Source organism: Limulus polyphemus, unplaced genomic scaffold (genome assembly GCF_000517525.1).
Source record: "Limulus polyphemus unplaced genomic scaffold, Limulus_polyphemus-2.1.2 Scaffold785, whole genome shotgun sequence".
Lineage (NCBI taxonomy): Eukaryota > Metazoa > Arthropoda > Merostomata > Xiphosura > Limulidae > Limulus > Limulus polyphemus.
The window spans coordinates 43,172-56,128 of record NW_013666395.1 but is presented as its reverse complement, the minus strand read 5'-3'; the positions used below and the strand labels follow the sequence as shown (position 1 = coordinate 56,128).

The following is a 12,957-nucleotide window of genomic DNA, read 5'->3' as shown; positions in this document are numbered from 1 at the left end:
CGAAAAGGTTTTGTACCTGATGATGACAAAAACTTGTCGAAAAGTTGTAAATTTGCTGTCATGTTAAACTTATATTAAAGTTTTTCTTCATTACCCATTTAAGCCGTCTCCAGCCATTAAAAGTTCATTGGTGTCTATTTCCCAAAATAACAGCTTTTTTTTATTAAAGAGAAGCATATTTTGCTCTTAGAAATTATCATGAACTGAGATAGTGGTTCATAAAGAGTTCGTCCAAGAATTTTACAAAAATGTTAAACACACGAACAAAAACCATCTTTAAAAGCAGACTTGTTCTTGAAACAACACTCAAGACCTTCTACCTCAATGGCTAAGGCTGTTAAAATAAGGATAATAGCAAAACTTTGATTTTTCGATTGTTAGATAAAATTCAAAATTCGTCCATTTGTTCTTGTTCTTATTATTCATATTATTCTTGTCATTAAGAAAAAATCGTTATGAATATTACATTCAAACCTGAGAAAACATACTAAACAAAATTCTGCACAGGTCATAGGACTATTTTTATGTCGATTATTGAAAGAGAATGAGATATTTTATCAGTTTTTTGTCGCTAGTAGCCAAGTTTCTCTTCGAATCCATTCAAGCACCGAAGCCTAGAGCAAAAACGGTTAGGTATACTGCGCCAATATCTATGCACATTTACTAAACAAACTCCTGCGAAGGTTGTAGGACTAGTACTTCTTCGCTATTAATATAAGCTCTTCAAAGCCATTCAAGCATTGCAGAAATGTAGGAGCCCTTTAAGCACCGTTATACTAGTCAGAAATGGTTTGTTTTATACTCGTTGGAAACACTTCGTTTTATTAGAGTGTACAATGTGTATATTTATATCAGTGTCTACGGCCTTATTATTATTGATTATAGTTTTGCAAGCTGGTACAGATAAAACGGCTACGAATATTTTACTTAAACCTGGATAATAGTAATGAATGAAGCATTGAGTATGTCATAAGGTATTTTTAAAATTAATTCAAGAGCCTTCATTTTTTCGACCTGAATAATTTCTCTAAGTTCTTCACTTTCCACCATTGAAAAAACCCGATGTTTTAATAATGAGCATTAATTAGAAAACTAATAGTGCATTAATTGGAAACTACCACACTGAGGATTCATCATTTCTCGAGGTTGCTGTTCTACTTTGTCTCTACGTAGTTTTCTGCAACTATTTCAGTGAGTTTTCTAACAGTAGACGATCGTCATGGAAGATTTCTCTACTCTTATAAGTGGTGATTTATTTTACTGATTTTTGTACTTCGCTGAAATTGGGAAAGCATATTTTAGTCTTATTTTATTACTATTATTCATATTTTTATTTCACAAGCCTATAGAAAAATCGGCTAGGTATTTTACACCAAAACCTAGACAGATCTACTATATGCAAGGCTGCGAATGTCCGTGATATATTTAAAAAGTTTTTTTTCATTGAAAGTTGATTTACGTGGCTATAAATACATAATCTATACGATGTTGTTGTGTTTGTTTTTAATTATGCACAAAGCTACACAAGGGCTATCTGTGCTCTGCCCACCACGGATATTGAAACCCGGTTTCTAGCGTTGTTATTCTGCAGACTTACCGCTGTGCCACTGAGGGGGGCATGCTGTTGTGAGCGGCTTCCTTTGTACTCGATGGTTCTTAAACGCGTGTTTACACGAAACCTCAGGCATAAAATGAATTGGCTCAGTAAATACCGGTTGGGTGGGGAAAATGTCAATGCAGCAGTAAACTCTTGAAAAACATGTAACATTCAACTGAATGCATATGCACGTACGTAGCTTAAAATTTATTCTCCATAAATGGGCATAAAAAACGTAAGAAACAAGATTAGTAAAGACTGTTAATCTAAAAAAGGGAATAGGGATCGTCAAAAAAGTACTGAAACAAGTTGAATCAAAATGCATAGATTCTTTTTTCAAACCTACAACTAGGGACACTAAAAATGTATTCAAACTAGGCTGGAAATGGTGTCTATATTATTTTCTCAAACTACAAATTCCTATTTTGACTCCATGTTTACAGTGCTTATCAATTTTACGGCGTCAAAATAGGGATTTGTACCTTGAGAAAATAATGTATACACTGTTTCCAGACTGGTTTGTTTCTTTTTTTTAGAGTCCTTAGCTGTAGATTTGAAAATATAATATTTGCATTTTGATTCAACTTGTTTCCATACTTTTTTGACTATCCCTATTCCCCTTTTTAAATTAACAATTTTTCATTATCTTGTAATAAAATAAAATACTGCTTTAGTACGTTAAACATTTTCCCTTTATATTTTGTTGTAAAAACTTACGCTATAAGTTAAACTGGGTGTAATTTTAGATTTTCAAAAGAACTAAATTTTAGCAATATAAATACAAGAAAGTAGAGCAACGTTTGGTTTTAAATACTTTTAATCTAACATTCTACGTTACTGTTACTTGAAATACGAATTAGAAAACCATACATAAAGGTTATTTTCTTTTGTTGAAACATCCTGCTTCACCAATAAATCGGAACTAGAGTAGTTCTTATTTATTTAAGTTTTACCGGCAGCTAATCCAGTTCTAGTTACCAAAAATTATACAAATATCTTATTGAGTTTAAAACTTTGATATTAAAAACAAGAGGGTACAAAAATTTGAGGTATATGAACACTGCATAGGGAACATTGAAACGTGAGAATGTTAAACATATATACGTTAGTAATCCCAGTTGTGTTTTCATGTTCCAAGTTAAATCGATTTATGTTCTCATTTCTATGAGATAGTGATGAGTTTATCAGAAAATCAATATGACATATAGATGGGAAGGCATATCAAGTGAATGATTTGTCGATATCATGAAATATAGAATTCTACAGATGATTTTAACTGTTACACTAGAGATCATATTTTTCAAAGAGTCTATTCGTTCTTTCAGCCTAATCAGAAAACACTTTCATTACATCTATAAAAACTGTGATAATTCAACACTTCGCTCTTGTTATTGACTAATTAAAAGATAAAGACAATTTATAAACTTATTAACAATTAATGAAAATTAGTCTTAGGAACTCCTTCCAACATGTGATATCTTGGTGAAGATTATGCAATTAATATTTCATTACGTTTTTAGAACAGATCTAGTTTCAGCCATTATTACGATTATAACAGTGATGCCTTTTTGTTATTAGATGAACAGCCAGTTATTTTGAAACCTTTTTAACATATCAATATCACAGTACGTTTTTCTTGAAAGTAATTACGCCCACCTATTTTTCTGTAACCTAAAGAATTTTACAATGATTAAATCATTGATTTTGACAATTAGGAGTGTTTAAAAAATTTAAAGTGAGCAAAAACTCTTATTTATGCTGTGATTATTTTATGTATTTAATTACATTACCTTTTTCTCTTTCTTCATCTTATTATGTTATATTTTTCTTAATTATATTCTAAATCATAAAAATGACTTAATTGTGTTTTACGTTGAAAATTACAAATATCGTGTTGCTTCATTTCGCCAAAGAATCTGTACGTTGATATGGATATTTTTTATAAAATTTCGCAATATGGAGATGCTATTAATTTTCAGAGTTGTTTCACTATTGTAATACTTGTCAAAATGTCTTAATTTATCATTAAAATCACAAGCAGTTGGTTTTTTAAGAAGCACCACGTTCTGTTCAAAGTTTGATGCCAGTATGTCTGAAACCAAGAAGTAAATACATTCACTGTTTATAAAATAGCTCCTTGTAACTTATAACTGATTTCACATCATCTACTACATTCTGTACGACACTCCTAATCTTTTCTCATTTATTTTTCATCATAAAGTCCATTCTAGACAGTTCTATCATTAAATGAAAAATTGAAACTGAAGTTCCATTCCTCTTTTAACTTTCCATCTAAGCCCATTCACGGATTGTCAGTAGAAATTTTCTGTCATCTCTAATGGTCACTCAAAGTATATATCACAGACACGACTGAATAGAAGATTTTGTTATCTGTAAAATCCTCGTTTTGTCGCTTTTTCGTATTATCTAAAATATGGAATTTGATCAACATTATTATAGTACGGTTTCAAACTTACTGTGAATCATGAGAATCGAGACTTAGAGGAATGTTCATAGCAAGAAAAGAAGATGATAAGGTCGAAAATAAAATACAGCTTTTCCAAGTTATCAATTCTTCTACTTTTATAAATTGTTTTTTGTGTGAAAAAAATGGACTGTTAGTGATATAAAGCCTAAAAGATAACATCAGCGATCATCAAATTTGCGTCTCAAAAGTTTGGGTTCGCAACGCAACTATCAATTTACTTATCTGATAACCTATTTCACTCTTAACTTTATAAAACAGTTTCAAAAATCTGATAAAAAAGAAAACGAAACGTATTTCCCTATAAAAAAAAAGAACACTAATGGTATTATATCATAAGGAATAGGATATTCTAATTCATAGCAAGCAGGTCAATTGTCAATTTAATACATAATTTACATAGTTCCTTTAAATTTTTCATTGGCCAAGATTCACGAATCTGTTAGAGATCCTTAATATGTATTTATAGCGTTCAACCAATTAGGCAAAACGGGATATTATTTGAACGTTTTGTAACCAAAGTAAACATAGGGGGAAACGAAATTCGAGTTAGTATGTTACACTAATAAACAAAGTGAGTTTGACTAGTGTAAAAAGTAATAGGGATCGAGTTCGACTAATAAAACTTTGCGTTGAACGAATAAGATTAAAACTCAGAAGTGAGTCCAGCTACTAACTAATACAAAGCTTATAAAATGAGTTCGACCACTAGAGAAAGAACTGAAAGTGAATTTGACTAAATTAAGGTAATACTATATTATTATTTTGGACAGTAAAGAAATAATAATAAGTGACTACGGTACACTCAAATCTAATATAAATACCATAACTGACAGTAAATATGACAGTAAATGCTGTTTAATGTTTCTGCTGAAAATTAAATTTAAATAAATGTTTCACGAACATGTTTTCTAAAAATTTATTATATTATAGTAAAAATATATTTGCATAATTTTGTTTAATTCTTACCTAAGTTGAAGAACCTCAGTAGTAATTTACTGTAGCGACATCTACTGGGTTGAGGAGACGTTTAAATTGTGTTTGACACAGACAAACACTTCAGTTTATATGTAATATTATGTGATCCCTGATTTTATCTATAAAAGTATTCGTATTTTTTCGAATATTTATAAGAGCTTGCTGTAAATAAATATTTAAAACAAATAAAAAGCGATAATTAACTTAAAATCCCATCTCAACTGGGATTTGAACGTGAGGCTCCAACGCAATAGCCGAGCGTTATAACTACTATTAAATCCAACCTTTATAATCAATAAATAATTCAAACCCCTAATTTAAACTGTCATGTTATTCTGTTTTTGTTTCGTATTTCCTAACATTGTATGATATTATTCTGAACATGATGAGTTAATAATTTAAAAAAGTTATAAAATTCCCCACTCGACTGGAATTTGAACGCGAGACTTCAGCTTGAGACTAACCACTGAGCCAGTTGGAATGTTACCAACAAAGACAGTGTTACGAACAGAGAGTGAAACAATACCAACAAAGGTAGCGTTACGGACAGAAAGCGACTTCAATGTATATACAAAAATACTATTCAATCAAAAAACTAAGATTGAAGGATGCCTAGGGTGTGCCTTGTGTCTAGTTAACATCATATTGTTGAAATGGTTTCTATTGTTGGCCGAATTCTTTTGGATCATTCGGTTAAAATAATAAATGTGAAGTCCAGGCTACTTAACCATAACAAATATATATTGTTTCTTCAATTTTAAATTCCATGGTTAGTTATAATGATAGACCTAATTTCACAAATAAGCTATATTTAACAGAAATTCCATTTACTTACGGATTTCGTATCTTTAATTCTTCATTGAATCACACACTCAGTAATAACAACACTGAACAAACTAAATAACTGACTGACAGTAGCAACTGAGTAAATGCACTGATTACTCATTAATTGACTAAAAAACTAGCTCATTCATTAACTGACTCTGGCAATCAATAACTAACTCTAGCCAACTCAGTTTTTACATATATAATGTGAAATCTTTCTTAAAATTTGAAAAAAGCTAGATATTAAGGCCCCGTCCATAACGTTATATTAAATTTTCTTCTGGCTAAACAACATTTCTAATTTCTATAAACGCTACAATAATATTATCATAACAAACGTCGCATAACTAGAATGATTTCACACACACTGCACCTTACAATAAGAAAACCAAATTAGAAAAAAAAACACTATCTCTTGCAACTTAATAAAATAGAAGGCCTAGATGGGCCAAAATCTCCCTTGTTATCAGTTAATATTACATTAATTTATGGTAATTACTAGTCAAAATATTAATTCAACTTCTGGTTTGAATAGCTAGATATATCGCATGCAGAAATTACGGATGAATGCGACAGTTCTTTATTTTGTGGTTTCAAACAATTTATAGAGAAAAAATATCATTATATGATGAATAGTTTGTTTGTTAAATTTTGCGCAAAGCTAGATGAGGGCTATTTCTACTATCTGTTCTTAAGTTTGAAATGATAGAGTAGATGGAAGTCAATCAATAACACCAAACACCCACTCTTGGGTTACACTCATTAGACCAAATAGTGGGATTTGACTGTCACTTTAATAACAGAACACTGACTCCAAAGTGCGAAGCACAATTATTTTGGCGGTAACGGGATGCGAACCACTGAGCCGTGCTCGGCTCCTTAGAGAAGAGAATAATTAGTTACTCGTGTTACACTTCTATGAAGAAAAACAACAACCAGGAATTCATCCACTAAATTAAACTAAACACTAAAACCTCAAACTCAACCTTTATAATTCAAATATTTATCAAACTTTTCTTTAATCTCCCTTAATTGCAACTACCACATACGAAGGCAACCCGTTGTAGAGGTCAACCACCCTGCTAGAAAAATAAAGTTTTTTTAATTAACTGAAGATGGCTCCTGCCCTGACAAAATGTATACTTTTGTCTCCTAGTCTTACCATTCTCGCAGTTCAATACAAAAAAAAGATGATGCATCAACACTATCAATTCTTTTAACAATTTCAAACACCTAAGTTAGATCCCCTCTAACTTCCAAAAGAAAAGTTCAGAGTTCTTAATCAAAACTTCGTATGACAACCTTTTCATCCCAGATATCATCTTAATAACATTCTCCTAAACCCTTTCTAACAATTAAATGTACTTTCTATGGTAAGGAACCCAAGACTGATCACAATATTCCAAATATGGCCTAACCAATGGCCTATAAAATGATATTATAACCTCTTTAGACTTATACTCAATATTTCTGTAGACACAACCTAAAATGCTTTTTGCCCTGTCACTAGCAACAGCACATTACTCGAATGACTTAATAGACTAATCAACCAGAACATCAAGATATTTTTATTCCATAACACTGCGAAGGATATTCCCATCAAAATTATACTCATAATTCAAATTGTGATATCCCACATGAAATACCTTACATTTATTATAATTAAGAGTCATCTGACATTTATTACCCCAACTTGCCTTTTGTAAAGTATCCTCCACTTCTTCACAGCCAGCAACATCCGAAACTTAAATATCATCAACAAATGTAAATAACTTATTGACGATTCCCTTAGCTTTGTCACTGATGTAAATCAGAAAGAGCAAAAGTCCTAAAACAGAGCCCTGAAGAAACCTACTCGTGACCCTTATCACATATATTTAGAGGACTCTGCCGTTCTAAAAGTTTTTCTTTAAAACTTTTGTCAGAAATACGATAGTACTTATAGTAGGAATGGGTCAGATGTTCAATATGTGCAATACAAATTAAAATCTCAAACTCACTATAAATAGCATGTAAACAATCCTCTTCTTTTTTTTCATCTATCTAATTTTCTATCCAATGAATCAACCTATCCCCCACAGACGGCGTGAAAAATTATTTGTTTGTTTGTAATTAAGCACAAAGATACACAATGAGCTGTCTGTGCTCTACCCGCCACGGGTATCGAAACCCGGTTTCTAGCGGTGTACGTCCACAGACATGCCGCTGTGCCACTTGGGGGCGTTTATTTTTTTAAGCAAACAAAAAAATAATCAAACCATATAATCATTCTTAAGTTATGCTTAAATACAATGTAATGAAAGTGTTAGAGTTATAAAATCAAGTAAAGAATCACGCCTATATAACAGGTTTTTGTTATCAAATAATAATAGTTATTTTATTTTCAAATTAATTTTATAATGTTATCAAAAGAATTATGTTATAAGATTTTATACCTATAGAGTAATCATTTTAACAATGATATCTTCTTCATGCAGTTCGAGAAAATATTTAATACTTGTATTTTCATATAAGTGCCTCCCCCTAAAATGTTCCTTAAAAAATCATTAAAACAATCAAACTGCCATCATTTCCTAAAAATAGTCCCCCCCCCCAGTGGTACAGTGGTATGTCTGCGGACTTACAACACTAGAATCTGGGTTTCGATACCCATGGTGGGCAGATCACAGATAGCTTGTTGTGTGTACCTTTGTGCTTAATTACAAACAAACAATCCTAAAAATAATTTCTGGACTCGTAATTTGAAAAAAAAATACAAAACTCAGGGGAAGATTTTATTCTTATTATAGAAATGAAACTTCATGGCATAGAAGCAAAAATATTATTGTCACATTCGGTACAAATGTAAAATAAATTACAGTTTTGCGTTGGGTGTTTACTAAGTAGCTTAGGCATGCTTTCTTCATCACAACAATTCAACAATTAATATTAATAAAAGTTTCGCATATTAACTCTTCCTGGATGTAAAGTATTAAAACAAATTACCAAAAGCATGATTTAAGTAGTATTTTTAATTATTGTTGGTTCAATGAATATAAATAAGTTCTAGGCAGTTAATGCTTTTCGAAATGTTGAAGCAAAGCTTACATAGCATAAACGTAATTATTCCCAAAAGGGAAAGTCGCTTTATAGGTGTGGAAGTTTCCAAACCAATTTGATTTAATAATTTATTTGTGTACGTAGTAACTAAATTACTAGTTTTACTTCTTCTTCTTGCTTTACAAGTCAATGTTTATCTAAGAACTTTAGTATTAAAAGATCAAGTGAAGTTTCAAACTTTCTGTCGACTTTGTAACATTGATGATGTAACAAAATTGTTTTCGTCTATCTATTTTATTTTACTTCTCAAGGTTATATTTCGTTAAAAGAAGTAAGGAACTGTCGTCAAACTGCTTGGATACTGTTATGCATGTACAATCAAAATTTTCTGGTATCATGATTACACCTTGACCTTTCTTTTCCTGAGTTACATGCTACAGTAAGTATTTCAACATAGATATTACCACTTGTAAAAATTCGTAAACAGACTTCAGTTCTTTCTCTCCAGAGACCAATATATCGGAAAAAATAGTGTCAGGTTTTGCAAGGTATGGGCCGGATTCTTTACAGTAGATATCTGTGACTTGCTGGCGATAGAATTAAAAAATAAGCAAACAGCACACAGTCTACTTGTTTTATAACAATATATTAAAACAAGTCAAGCGTACATATAAATGTTTATTACACTGTTGGTCATAAAAGTTGTATCAAGAGCTTTATATAATTCTCTCTTTTTTTTGTCAAAGCCTACACAGGGTGGTTTAATTACGTTAGAACACAGTTTGACAAGACATAATATTTCTTCTTTACTATGTTATTATAATAAAATCTGTGATAATTTCACTTTAAAATTCGCCACTATGCCACTGTAGTCGATGTTTAAATCTATTTCAGGTGTTTCTGTGTCAGCAAGACTATAAGACCTTCAGTCTGACAACTTTACTTGACTCATCATCTACGATTGGTTGGATTAAATAGCTAATGACGTCAAGGTTTCTCTGAACGTAACTTGGCATTAGACAAGTTTACTGAAGTGTACATTTTGTTGATAATTTGAACACTATTGATTTAAATAATTTCAGAACAGAGAGTTTTAAAATTACCATGTTACATATATTTTCTCATGTGCAACCCTTCCACACATATATACATACCTATTTATTACAAAGTTAAAATATGAGAATATGGAATAAGTTCAAAATTAGGTACGGCTATGCGTAGATATGTTCGTTATGTAGCTTTGAGCAAAAATTCAAACAAACAAACAATCGAAGCTTACGTCATCCGTGTATTTGTACGAACATGTAACACACGTGTTGGTGACTAAAGTTTGCAACTTTTTCTATTAGATTGCGTTTTGCACACTAAAGTCTAGTTCTATATTTCTTATATCTCACACTTTAATAGATAACTAGATAGACAGATGCTAAATCAATATTGATACTATTTTTATACTTACATATGAAGCTTCTTAAACTTCTGGTTCAACGTGATGTACGCTTTACTTACCAAAACTTCATATAGAGAATATTCTACTGTTGGAGAAGTTGAAAAATATTTTCTAACAAACAGTTTCTAATCTCACACATGAAGATAAGCCGCCATAAGACGTTGTCTTTTATGGCTTTCTTATTCGTGTTTGTTTTTGTTATTCAGTCATCAACAGGCAACAGGAACTGTAAAATTTAAAAACAAACACAAAAATCAGAAACAACTAGAAAGCGTTGGATCTCACTGTATTTTTGAAGAAAAAAAGAAAAACAACATTTCTGATCAAAGAACAACCATTAGTCCAAATATACGAAGTCACCTCTTACGTTTAACAACACAAACACTTACTTGCAATTAACAGAAAGAGTCAAATGTGTAATATTAAAGTTAATGCACCGGAAGTGCATGAAGAAAAACTGTTCTGGTGTATGTGTGTGTATTCAATGGCTGTTTCTAATTTCGCTCAAGTAGCGAATCTGAGAGGGATATCGAAAGGTGTTTAATATTTCATTTTAATGAGTTGATGATATTTTTTTGTTGTTTTGTAATGTAGGATGCGATTTCTTCCACTAATAATGACATATTAAGAACATGACGAATACTACTGTCTATTAGAGTGTGTACAAAATGTTAATATAAGTTTGAACCAAATCCAGTCGTACCTAGTTGTGCGTGGTAAGTTTCGCATAGAGTGTGATTCGAATCTATGTATTGTCATCTTATTAGAATTTGCCTAGATTATTGGTTTTAGCAAAACGTAAAATTGTAGAGCCGTATTATACGGTTGGTATTCAAACTCAGTGAAGAATTAAAACCAATTAATTATTACGCTTAAATGATGCAAGGTTAAATAAAGTAAGTTACTGGACTCAAATTACGCTATCCTACCTACTGAGTAAACTATTAGCCTGAAATATTGCATATTTTACGCGTTATTTTATTGGTAATTAGGATGTAGGTTGACACATCCTATTCAAAATGGCATACCTAGAGGTTCCTGCTAATAGTTACATAAATATATAATTCTGAAACTTTAACTAATGTAATAACATTATTTCTGAGAAGTTTGGTAACATAAAATGGCGTATATGATTTTTTTCAGCCCGAAATAAGGAAGGCACCTTTCGACTTTAGGTTGTACTTCACGAGTCTTTGAAACAAATATTAAAGACAACTCATACTGAACAGTGAAACAAAGCATTATAGATCCTCCACTAAAAAAAGAATCTTACTTAATTATAAAAAAAGGCCAGAAAGACTGGTTAAACACATCAGTACTTAAGTTGTAATTACAAAGAAAGCAAAGAGCAGATATACTGGTTAAATACATCAATATCGAATCTGTAATTGAGATTTTCACCCATTTTATTAGTCTCATTTATGTTTAAACTTTTTTTTATAAACATGTCAGAAATGTAAAATGCGATTAATAATTTATTTATGACAGAAGTTTAATTATAATCTTAAGTAGTATAATACCATCGCTTACAGACATGATATATGAGATGTGCGGTGTCATTTTGACTTAAATTCGCTCACCATTCCAAGCTTGACACCAGACCAGACTATACGTTTTCTGTAAATTTCACCCACCAATTCAAGTTTTTTAAAATCTACATAAAATGCACAAGTTTCTATAAGCATGATTTATCTTCGGTTCATTTGCAAATGTAAAATACTTTATCTTTTTATGCTTTGAAGCTCATTTCTCTTGCCCTATTTAGACCATTCTGCTGATTTTAACTCACTTCCCGAGGAGTTGAATGATTGAGAGATGCTGATATACTGAAAAGCACTACGTTATATTTTTACAAATAATATAATAAAAAAGTAATTATTCATTAATATAAAAAAGTTGAGTCAGCTAAAGATAAAATGAGAAGATTAAACTTTTTATAAACCACTCTGAGTAAAGTTAGAGTATCGCATATCACATGTGTAGATGAAATTGAATAATCTAAAGTGTGTTTTTTCTATTTTACTGCTGCAAACTGATCCAAGTCAGAAGAATGGAACTAAGATATAGTTCAAATGTTTTAACGACTCTATTTTTCCAGATATTGGTAAATAGAACATAAAACCATACTATAACATATGAATTAGCACTAGAAAGCTGCGGATGAATAATAGTTTTTTAGTGAAAAAATAAGTGGGCAGCCCTATGAGCAAAATATCAACCACCCCTCACAACCTTTCTCTGCATGATAACAGTATATTCTATGTTGTCATAACTGATTAAAGGTGGATAATGTGACTTTACATTTTGAAACCATAGTTATTAACCTTGCTTCCTACATAGAGAGACTTATAAGTAGGGGTGTATAAAAAAAATAGCAAAATCGCTTTGCTGACCATGAGGAGTAAATATATATAATATAATATAGTACTTATAGCAACAAATCTGTGAAAATATGTCATTTTTGTAACTTATTACACTTAAGGCGATATTTCAATCACTTCAGTACTTGGAACATACCGTATTTTTCGATGTATAAGACGCACTTTTTTTACCCCAAAATTTGATGTCAAAATCTGCTTGCGT

The 12,957-nt window shown here is 31.1% G+C and overlaps 1 long non-coding RNA gene across 1 annotated transcript in view; it reads right to left on the bottom strand.

The window, feature by feature from the left end:
• LOC111086017 overlaps positions 1-12,957 on the bottom strand; it is a 53,075-nt gene that overhangs the window by 7,449 nt on the left and 32,669 nt on the right. Inside the window, exon 2 of the long non-coding RNA XR_002610794.1 lies at positions 10,434-10,600. This is a non-coding gene — a long non-coding RNA (uncharacterized LOC111086017). The remainder of the gene's footprint in view (positions 1-10,433; positions 10,601-12,957) is intronic.